Source organism: Lacerta agilis, chromosome 2, assembly GCF_009819535.1.
Source record: "Lacerta agilis isolate rLacAgi1 chromosome 2, rLacAgi1.pri, whole genome shotgun sequence".
In the NCBI taxonomy this organism is placed as follows: domain Eukaryota; kingdom Metazoa; phylum Chordata; class Lepidosauria; order Squamata; family Lacertidae; genus Lacerta; species Lacerta agilis.
The window spans coordinates 113,467,637-113,477,873 of NC_046313.1; the positions used below are offsets into that span (position 1 = coordinate 113,467,637).

A 10,237-nucleotide genomic window follows, 5' to 3' on the forward strand; every position below is an offset into this window, starting at 1 on the left:
TACATTTTATCATTCAGGTTCATTGGCTGGGGCTGATGGGAGTTGGGGAGTCCTGAAACATCTCAAGGGCCATAGGTTCCTGTGCATAGTTTTACACACTTCTATTCATGCCCAACCCCAGTTGCTTCTTTCCTTGGGAGAGGTAAGATAGGTCACACCCACACCAGACAATTAAAGCACATGGGCTTCCCCCAAAGGATCCTGGGAACTGCAGGAGGAAGGGCTGTAGCTCAGCCATAGAACATCTGCTTTGCATGCAGAAGGTCCCAGGCTTGATCCATAATGGCAGTGTTTTTCAACCACTGTTCCGCGGCACACTAGTGTGCCGCGAGATGTTGCCTGGTGTGCCGTGGGAAAAATTACTTGATATGTAGTCAATATAGGCACAGAGGACCGGCGTTGCCACCGCCACCGCTTCTCCCTCAGGAAAGCTCTTTATTTCGCTCCCCACCACAGTATCCCCCTTCCCACGCCTGAATCTACCAGGCGCGGCGGCGGCGGCGGCGAGCTGAGGGGAAGGAAGGCAAGAGCCGCGACGGCACCGGCAGCTTCTCCACCTCCTCCTCCTCCTCAGCTGCGAGGGAAGGAAGAGGCGGCGGCTCCCTCCCCCCTCCCGAGGGGCCCCGCGGCCCTCCGCCTCCGCGCCCCCGTCCGGGGTGAACCGAGGGAGATGCCCGTGAAGAAGCGCAAATCCTCGGGGCAGGCGGGGGACGAGACGGGCCTCAAGAAGTGCAAAATCAGCAGCTACTGCAGGTCTCAAGCTTCTAGTAAAGTGATAAGCGGTGAGGAGCATTTTTCAAGCAAGAAGTGCCTGGCTTGGTTTTATGAATATGCAGGTGATGATGAAGTGGTAGGGCCAGAAGGAATGGAGAAATTCTGTGAGGACATTGGCGTTGAACCTGAAAATATTATTATGCTAGTTTTAGCCTGGAAACTGGAGGCTGAAAGCTCCAGTTACAAAGGAAGCTCCAGTTACAAAGGAAGAATGGTTAAAGGGGATGACCTCATTACAATGTGACTGCACAGAAAAGCTGCAGAGTAAATTTGATTTTTTGCGCTCGCAACTGAATGATATTTCAACATTTAAGAATATCTACAGATATGCCTTTGATTTTGCAAGGGATAAAGACCAGAGAAGTCTGGATATTGACACTGCAAAATCTATGTTAGCTCTTCTGCTTGGAAGAACGTGGCCTCTGTTTTCAATATCTTACCAATACTTGGAGCAGTCAAAATACAGAGTAATTAACAAAGATCAGTGGTACAATGTGTTAGAATTCAGCAGAACTGTCTGTGCAGATCTTAGCAACTATGATGAAGATGGGGCATGGCCTGTTCTTCTTGATGAATTTGTGGAGTGGCAAAAGGTTCGCCAAGCATCATAGCAAGAGCAGCTTTGAAGAAGGTGCTGGATCTTGTGATGTTGCAAAAACTGAGTCAAAACCAAGGGTTGCGTTCAAATCCTTATGAACTTTAGTCATTTTTTTCCTTTTTTTTTTTAAAAGGAAGCCTTGTTACATGTGAAATGGGCATTGAACCACACCTCTTCTGAGACTGAAAATTGGAGGGTTTCGTCTTAAGTTTCTAGCATTTCAGAACAATAAAGATTCAGATTTGTAACAGCCTTAAATATATATATATATATATATATATAGGCACAGAGTTAATTTTTTTAACATTTTCTAATGGTGGTGTGCCTCGTGATTTTTTTCATGAAACAAGTGTGCCTTTGCCCAAAAAAGGTTGAAAAACACTGCCTAATGGCGTTTACAGGCTCCCTGCCTGAAACTTTGGAGACAATGCCTTCTAGACAACACTGAGCCTACATGGACCAATGCTTTGACCCAATATGAGGCAGCTTACTACCTTCCTAGTTTACCCCTCAGAACTACAGTCCTCGGACCTGTAAACTACAGCTCCCAGGATTCTTTGGAGGAATCCATATGCTTTCAATGTATGGTGTAGAAAGGTAAAGGGACCCCTGACCATGAGGTCCAGTCGTGGACGACTCTGGGGTTGCGGCGCTCATCTCGCTTTACTGGCCTAGGGAGCCAGCGTACAGCTTCTGGGTCATGTGGCCAGCATGACTTAAGCCGCTTCTGGCAAACCAGAGCAGCGCATGGAAAAGTGGAGCCATTTTTTTTAATTTTTGCCTTGCCCTTGGGATGCTCCCGTGCTGGGGTTCGGGAATTGCAAACACTTGTGTGAGTCGTGCTCCGGACCCACAGTTTAGGATTCCACTTTTGGAATAATCACGGCGCTTCTGGAAACAGAAAATCTTAACCGTGTAGCAAAAATGAGGGTTTCAAACCTAATCAATGGAGTGGGATGGTGTCGTAACTGAGAAAGGGTCTTGTTCCCGCAAACCGTAGCGGTGTGTTGCAATCCCCTTTGATTTTGACTGCACACAATCACCACCGCTGTTTTCAATGGCCAACTGTCCCTTAAACTGTTTGGGAATCTGGTTCCCAAACCGGGGGGGGGGCGGCACTCCTCCTAAGCCAAGTTGAGAAAATTGTCAACTGTTTTGTGAGGATCCACTTTGGACCCCACATTTATTAGACTCCTGCTCCTCTCCAGCCGTTTCAACCACGCTGCAAAAGTGAGGAAGAGGGATTTTGTAAAAAAAAAAAAAAAAAAAAAATCCACCCAAGGATTTTACTCCCGAATCCGAAACTGAGAGTGAGAGCTACTTTTCCGACCAGGGCTTCTTCTAAAACGAAAGCAGCCAGGCGCCTTGCGCCGTCGCTTGACTGTGTCGATGCCCAATTTTCCCTTGCAAAACGCGCGCGCCTTTGCTTAAAGGAACCTGCTGCCTCTGGGAAGCCATTCCCCAACGGGATCTTTCAAGCGCACGTGTTTTTCTCCAGGCGCAGAGGCTTTAAATCTGTGCCTCGCTTTCGCAACGTGGTTGAACTTTCCGGGGAATCGGTGCGCGCGTGCCCAAAAAAGTTAGGAAAAGTTGGGACACCAAAAACGCCTGGTTAAGGAAACCTGCAAGTGAGATCAGGATTCTTCTGCGAGGTGCGCTCTTTGCTTTAGAATCCCCCCCTTTAAAATCCCCTCTCCCCTGAACTCACCTAAGATCTTCCAGCGCGAGGATCCAGAAGCAGCTGCGCCCGCGTGGGGGAAAAGAGAGAGAGATCCCGGAAGCGGGAATTTTTAAAGAAGCAGCTGGTTGTGACGTCGATCTTGTGTTCCCAAGCTTACTCTCTGGAAGCGGGTTGCTCAATTTCCCTCCAAAAGCTTCCGATTTGAGGACTTTAGGACTGGCAAAGGTTGGATGAGAATGGTGGTTCCAACCAACGCCGGCTGTTCTTTTGGGTAGGAATTTAAGCATGAAAAAGAAAAACATAACAGGTGAAAAGTTTAGGCTGTCCCCCCCCCAGCAATTTCCGCCCTCCCTTCCACACAGTTGGGCGGGGTTTGCGGCACCGAGCGGGGCTTACCTGGGCGCCAGGTAGGACAATGGCCGGCCGGGGGTGGGGTCAAGGCCGAAGAAAAGAGGCTGTGCCCTTCGGCCAGGCCTCTCTTGGTCTTTTTTTCTTTCTCCTTCCCAGCAAAGGGGAATCTTTAGCCCTCCCCAGCTCTCTTTGTCCCTATCCCTTGGTCATGGGAGGCTGGGGGGCTGATGGGGGTTGGAGTCCAGCCATTTCTGGAATTCCAGAGGGACATCGTTCCCACCATCTTAATGATAAACCTTTTAGGATGAGGGAAACAGAGGTGTAAAGGTCAAGGGACCCCTGACCATCAGGTGCAGTCGTGTCCGATTCTGGGGTTGCGGCGCTCATCTCGCGTTACTGGCCGAGGGAGCCGGCGTACAGCTTCTGGGTCATGTGGCCAGCATGACAAAGCCGCTTCTGGCGAACCAGAGCAGCGCACGGAAACGCCGTTTACCTTCCTGCCGGAACGGTATCTACCTATCTACTTGCACTTTGACGTGCTTTCGAACTGCTAGGTGGGCAGGAGCTGGGACCGAGCAACGGGAGCTCACCCCCGTCGCGGGGATTCGAACCGCCGACCTCCTGATCAGCAAGCGCTAGGCTCTGTGGTTTAACCCACAGCGCCACCCGCGTCCCATGAACAGTGCTATACAGGAGGCAGCTATATTATACTTTTGCGTGTTCTTTTTGTGACTCTATGCATTCAATGCACACTTTCCCCTAATGCTCGTTTTAAACCTTTTTGCTTGGATACGCCATCAGAAAAATCAGGAAGTGCAAATTTTACCCTGCGCAGGAGACTATTTGTCACACGTGGCGACTGCAGCTTGGAATGTGGGGAAAGGGTGGTAGAAAGGAATAGGATTGGGGGGTTGGATTAAATGACCCTTTGGGTCCCTTCGAACCCCCCAAGCCCATGGTTCACAAAAGGGCAACCAACATGATTGAGCTGGCAGAGGTGGTCTCTGGCATGGCTTTGGAGGAACACAGTGATTCAGAGTTTGCCACTGGGCCCACTTGGGACTTCATGGCTTCCATAGCTATCATTGGGCTTGCTCAAATTGTCATTATACCAGGCACATCACAATTGGAAGGGCACAACCTTGAATTCAAGATTGGGTTGCTGGAATGTACTTTACCTAGGTCTTTATTGAGATATTTAGTAATCCACTGAGTAGGTCTGTTTACAATTGTGTAGTAACAGATGTCTAGACAAATTTATGGAGGGGGGAAAGGCTACCCAAGGCTATTGCCTTCAAGGATATGTTCTCCCTCATCTGCTGATGGTAGGAGGCCCCTGTGTGATGGGTTTTGGAAATCACATGTAGGGAAGGTTCTGCTGCACTCATCTTCAGCTTGTGGGCTTCTCTTTGGGGCAACTCCTTGGCCATTGTGATTACAGGATGCTGGACTGGAGGGGCCTTTGGCCTGATCGGCTCCAGGGCTCTAAAGATGTCAATAAAGATCATTCAAACTCATCTTTCTGCCTCCTTGATCCAGTCTATTCAGTAAACATGTTTTTCTCCAGCTCTGCACCTGCTCTTCTGAAGTTCCAGAGGAAACCTCTCTTCCCTTTACAATTACTGTATCTGAACCACAGCGATCTATTCCTATTTACAGAGTTCAAGGGATCCTCACACCCCACCCTCAAATATTGCGTTTGGGAACAATAACATAAACATCATAATTAAGGGCAGCTGGAGGTTTATTTCTTCCACTGTGCCTGAAGGGTTTGCTGTATAAAATATCTTGTGTGCCACAGAGTCCTTGGGGCTAAGATATAGGTCAGGTGAAGCAGGGAGCTAAGTTTGTGCAAAGCTTAATCAGAACATAGGAAGCTGCCTTTGAGATCTGTACTATCTTCTCACTGGCAGCAGCTTTCCAGGAACAGGACATCCTCAGACAGGCTTGCACTTCACACCTTCTGGGTGCAAAAAAAGATGCTTGTCCACTGAATTTTTGGCCCTTCCCCTCAGTCCCCCTTCGACAAGAGACCCAGAATGATAACACTCTTTCTGGTGATGTCTCTCACAAACTATGGGTTGCAGCAGAGGGTAAAGTGCCCAGCGATTTTCATCGGTGATGTAAATTCTCCTGTGAATTTTTACCAGCCAGCAGACCACCTCATTGGTGGAATCATATCTCCAAGATTCTTTCAAAAGCAGCAATACTTTACCTTTTCCAGCAACCCCTTCAACAGAATTGAGCTGTAAGTACTAATGCATTAATGGGATTCATTTCTGCTTCCTAGCTACTCTCTGGTTCCCTTGGTGTGCCTGTGTTACCCCTGTTTTCTGGTAGTCTATTTTTGTGTGAAATATTTGATTTGATTTGATTGGAAATTTATAGTCAAACAATTTATATAATCATTTCATGAGAATCTCTGACTCTTCTGACTCACTCCCATCCCTTACATGGGTCCTTGTAACAGAATTTAAATCTACATATGCATATGTTCTCCACAATTTTCATTTTCCAAATTATCCACAATCTTCATCACTTTACAAGTGATTCTTAGAGTCCAGCTAAAGTTCTGATTTGGTTACAATGGTCTTCTAAGTAAATTAAAATTTCCCCCCATTCTTGTCTGGGTTCCTGAGTCTCCTGGTTAGTTTTGCAATTCAGTCTTTTCTAACTGGATTGAAGGTAACAGTTGGACACACTATTTTTGCAGATGGGAGATTGTGAGGAGTTCACACATTCTTTCATTTGCCCTTGCTGTTCAGGATGTCAATGATAACCCCAGGCTCCTACCAAACATCACCCTCGGCATCAGCATGTATGATACCTGTTTTCAGGGAGGAATGACTTCCGATGCCCTGATAGACCTGTTTTCTGGTGGGGAAATCAATATTCCAAACTACAGCTGTGGTGGAAGACAGAAAAAGCTGTTGGCTGTTCTCGAAGCGGGCGAATCTGACATCTCCACACACATTGCAAGCATGTTGGGCATCTACAAGATCCCACAGGTAAGAACTGGGTTCAGGTCCAACACACCAGGCAACATATGCCACCTAGTCAGACAGTAGGGAAAACCTAGGATAATGTAACTGATTTTATTGCTTACTTTACATTGTACACTGCTTTGAAACATTGTCTTTCATGAGGTGAAGAGCCATAGAGAAATAAATTGAGCCTGGAACCTTTTGCATGGTAAGTACAATTGTTTAATGTGCATTGAAATGGGAAATGCATAATGTTTCTGTATCGTATACTGTGAAGCATGGCTGGAAATTTCCATTGGTTGTATCACAAGGTGTACAGTATATGCTAACCTGGGAGGCATCCCTATTGGGCAGGGTGCTCTTTGTTGTTAGCTGCTGAAGAGAATGGATGTGTTTTCTCTCTAGCAAACCGCCTGAGGCTGAATAGGGGCTTCAGTGGAGAAGAGATGGAGCTCTGTTTTTAGTTCAGAATGCAATATATTTGTAATCCACGTTATTATCCCATATACTGGGACTAGTATAAGAGTTGTGCAACTAAGCGAATGTGATTCTGGTTGTTTTAAAGTTACGTTCTGTAGGTAAAGGATGTTTTTGATAGAGTTACAAGCTGGGAATTCTGTGGACGTACTGTAGTGTATCTTGATTTCAGTAAGACTTTTGAAAACATCCCCCATGATATCCTTGCAGAGACGTTTGGGCTGGATGAGGTAACTGTCAGGGCGATTTGTAGCTGGTTGACTGACTGAGGGTCCTCTTCTGTGTTTGATGCAGTGTGGACATGGTGATACATGCATTGGTGACCTCAAGGCTCAATTACTGCAATGCACTGTATGGTCAGCATGTAACTACACTGATGTAAAGTGTGCTTAAGGGGCCCTATCACTGATAGTGGTTCCCATTGGCTCAGATGCATAGTTTGTATCCAACAGGAGCCATGTGTTCAGTGTTATGGACCCAATGTTATCAAACTCCTTTCCAGTTGAGGATTGGCAGACCACTCGCTACTGACTTTCTGGGGCCTAATGAAGAGTTTTGCTTTGTTTTATTCTTTCAGCTGGCATTTTAATTGAAGTTTGATTTGAAAGTTTTACCTTCTTGATTTTTTTTGTATTGCATCTTTGAAAACTCTTTAGAGACTGTTGCAGTTAAGCAGTATAAAAACTGCTTCAATAATAATATGGAAAAAAATCTTCTTCTTTTTTTTAAAACAAATCTGTGAGGTTTGCTCCAATTAAATTTGCCCTCCTCTTTCACATAGAAGTATCCATTCTTAGTCCTGAAAAACAAACCACCAGCCTCGTTTCTTTTCCTCACCAGCTCAGTTACGGCTTTGTTCTTAATGATAAAGCCCAGTTCCCTTTTGTCTACTGGATGACTCCAAAACAAGAAACTCAATACCAGGGGATGGTCCAACTCCTCCTGCATTTCAGGTGGACGTGGGTCGGCCTCTTTGCTCCAGACAGTGACAATGGAGAAAGGTATTTGTATTGCCTTCACAGAAAGAGTTGTACATAAAACTTGGCTCTGGATACCCCACGAACCACCTGCCATCTGGAGAGAAGTCAATGTATTTGTTTATACTGCAGACTCTCAATATGGACTTTTCATAATCATAGAAGTAGAATCCTTATTTCAAAGGGTACAAAGCGGGGGGAAAGTCTGGATAACCACAGGTCTTCAGAACAAATTCTCATTATGTGATACTGACTGCTTCCCGTATGTGCATGGCTCTTTGTCCTTTGTAATGAAGACTAGAAAAAGGACGAGAAAGGACAACTATGAGCCAATGTCACCAACTAGTCCAAGCTGCATGGTAAATGTATTTGATTGTTCATATTCAAAGCATGCCTTGTCCCTGAGGGGTTTAACAAAATGCAGGGAGAAGAAGAATCTGAAGTTGCTGCCCCAGGAAGAGGTGGAAAGAATCCAGTCGCAAGACAGCTACATCAATTACTTGAGTATCCAAGCTGTGGCTCAGGCCTTAAATGCAGCATATTCATCCAGATCAAGGCGGATTTCAGTTGTGGGAGGTGGAAGAGGAGGAGGCAGGTTGGAACTTCAAAGGCTATGGGCATGGCAGGTATGTCCATTCCATTTTTGCAAAAGATTCTTACTGCCAGCCAGATTCAGTGTTGTTTTATGTTTTCTTGTGATTTTGATTCATTTGCAGTCAGTTTGCTTTTTCTCAATTTGTTGTGTTGCTGCTTTTTCATGAGTTTCAAGATTCTTGGCCTTTTGGTTTTCTGGAAAGTTTCCATTTTTTTTTTTAAATGCAGCCCTGTGGCCCAGTGCTGAGTGAGGGAAGGCTGGGCCGATGCAGCAAGCGAGCAGGGAAGAGATATCACTGCCCCCCCCCGCCCCCCAGCCTGCTCCACTTCTGCGAAATCCTCACCTCCACCTCCAGGCAAGTAGGGGTAGGATCGGGCAGCTTCGCTAGGCAGCATTGCTGCTTGCACGGGAACAGGAACTGGAACTGGGGCTGCTCAGCTGGGGGGAGGTGCAGGTTCCATCACACTTTCCATTGAGGGGTTCGTGGCTGCACTCCCCTCAAGGGAGAAGTTAGGAGGAGGAGGAGGAGTTTGGATTTGATATCCTGCTTTATCACTACCCGAAGGAGTCTCAAAGCGACTAACATTCTCCTTTCCCTTCCTCCCCCACAACAAACACTCTGTGAGGTGAGTGGGGCTGAGAGACTTCAAAGAAGTGTGACTAGCCTAAGGTCACCCAGCAGCTGCATGTGGAGGAGGAGCGGAGACGCGAACCCGGTTCCCCAGATTACGAGTCTGCCGCTCTTAACCACTACACCACACTGGCCCCCACCTCTGCATCAGATCCCCTGCAACCCCATGAAGGCAGCCAGGCTGAATAGTTGCTGGGTTTCGGGAAGGTGGAGGCAGCCCAGAAGCTGCACCTGAGAGAGCCCCTGCACCACCTGAAGGCAGCCAGGCGCTCCTCAGCTGAGCTGCCTGATCCCACTCCTACTTGCCTGCAAGCAGGAGTGGAGGCGGGGATCTCTCAGAAGTGGAGCAGGCTGTGAGGGGTGTGTGTGTGTGCGCACCATCCCTTGCCTGCTTGCTTGCCACCCTGGCCCAGCCTTCCCTCGATCAGTGACGGGGTCTGCCAGAGCTGGAGGAGGGGGTGGTTGCTGTTGTGGCAGCGGTAGAGGGACCCAGCGCTGGAGGGCGGCAGGTGCATGTTCGCTTGCTGCCTGGCCTGCCTTCCCTCACTAGAAAAACAGAAGTGTGGCACTCAAAACGGAAGTTATACTCAGAATAGAGCACGTTTGGATACCAAAAAAAGTTCCAAAACCAGAACACTCATTTCCGGGTTTGAAGTGTTCAAGTTCCAAATAGTTCGAGAACCAAGCTGTTCGAAAACTGAGGTACCACTGTATTTATTTCCCCCCAATTTGAACTGTATTTATCCCCCCCCCCCGGTGGTGATTTTCCTGAGTCAAAATGAGAGTACCCCTAAACATTTTATTAAAGGAAAAAAGCACTGAGTTATACTATAAAATTATATATCAATGGAAAGATAATTTATGAGAAGTTATTAAAGTAAATTAGAACTGGAACCAAAGGAGAGAAAACGGGGGAAGTCACCCGGTTAGATTCGAACAAGAATTTTTTTTTTCCTAAGTAAGAAAAAGAAATATTGGTGTTTTAGTGGTGGTTTATATTTGTTTTTATACTGTTTTGATTGTTGTATGTGTTGTTGTATTTGTTTTGTTGTATTGTTGTACTGTCTTTTATTATGTGGAAAACCAATAAAATTCTTTTTTTAAAAAAAGGAAAGATAATTTAATGAAGAATGAAATGCAATAACTTTTATGAAGGATTATTTATTACA

At 46.5% G+C, this 10,237-nt stretch overlaps 1 pseudogene; it reads left to right on the plus strand.

The window, feature by feature from the left end:
* The first annotated feature begins 554 nt into the window (after nucleotides 1–554).
* On the plus strand, nucleotides 555–1,492 carry LOC117042801 (annotated as a pseudogene).
* The last annotated feature ends 8,745 nt before the right edge of the window (nucleotides 1,493–10,237 follow it).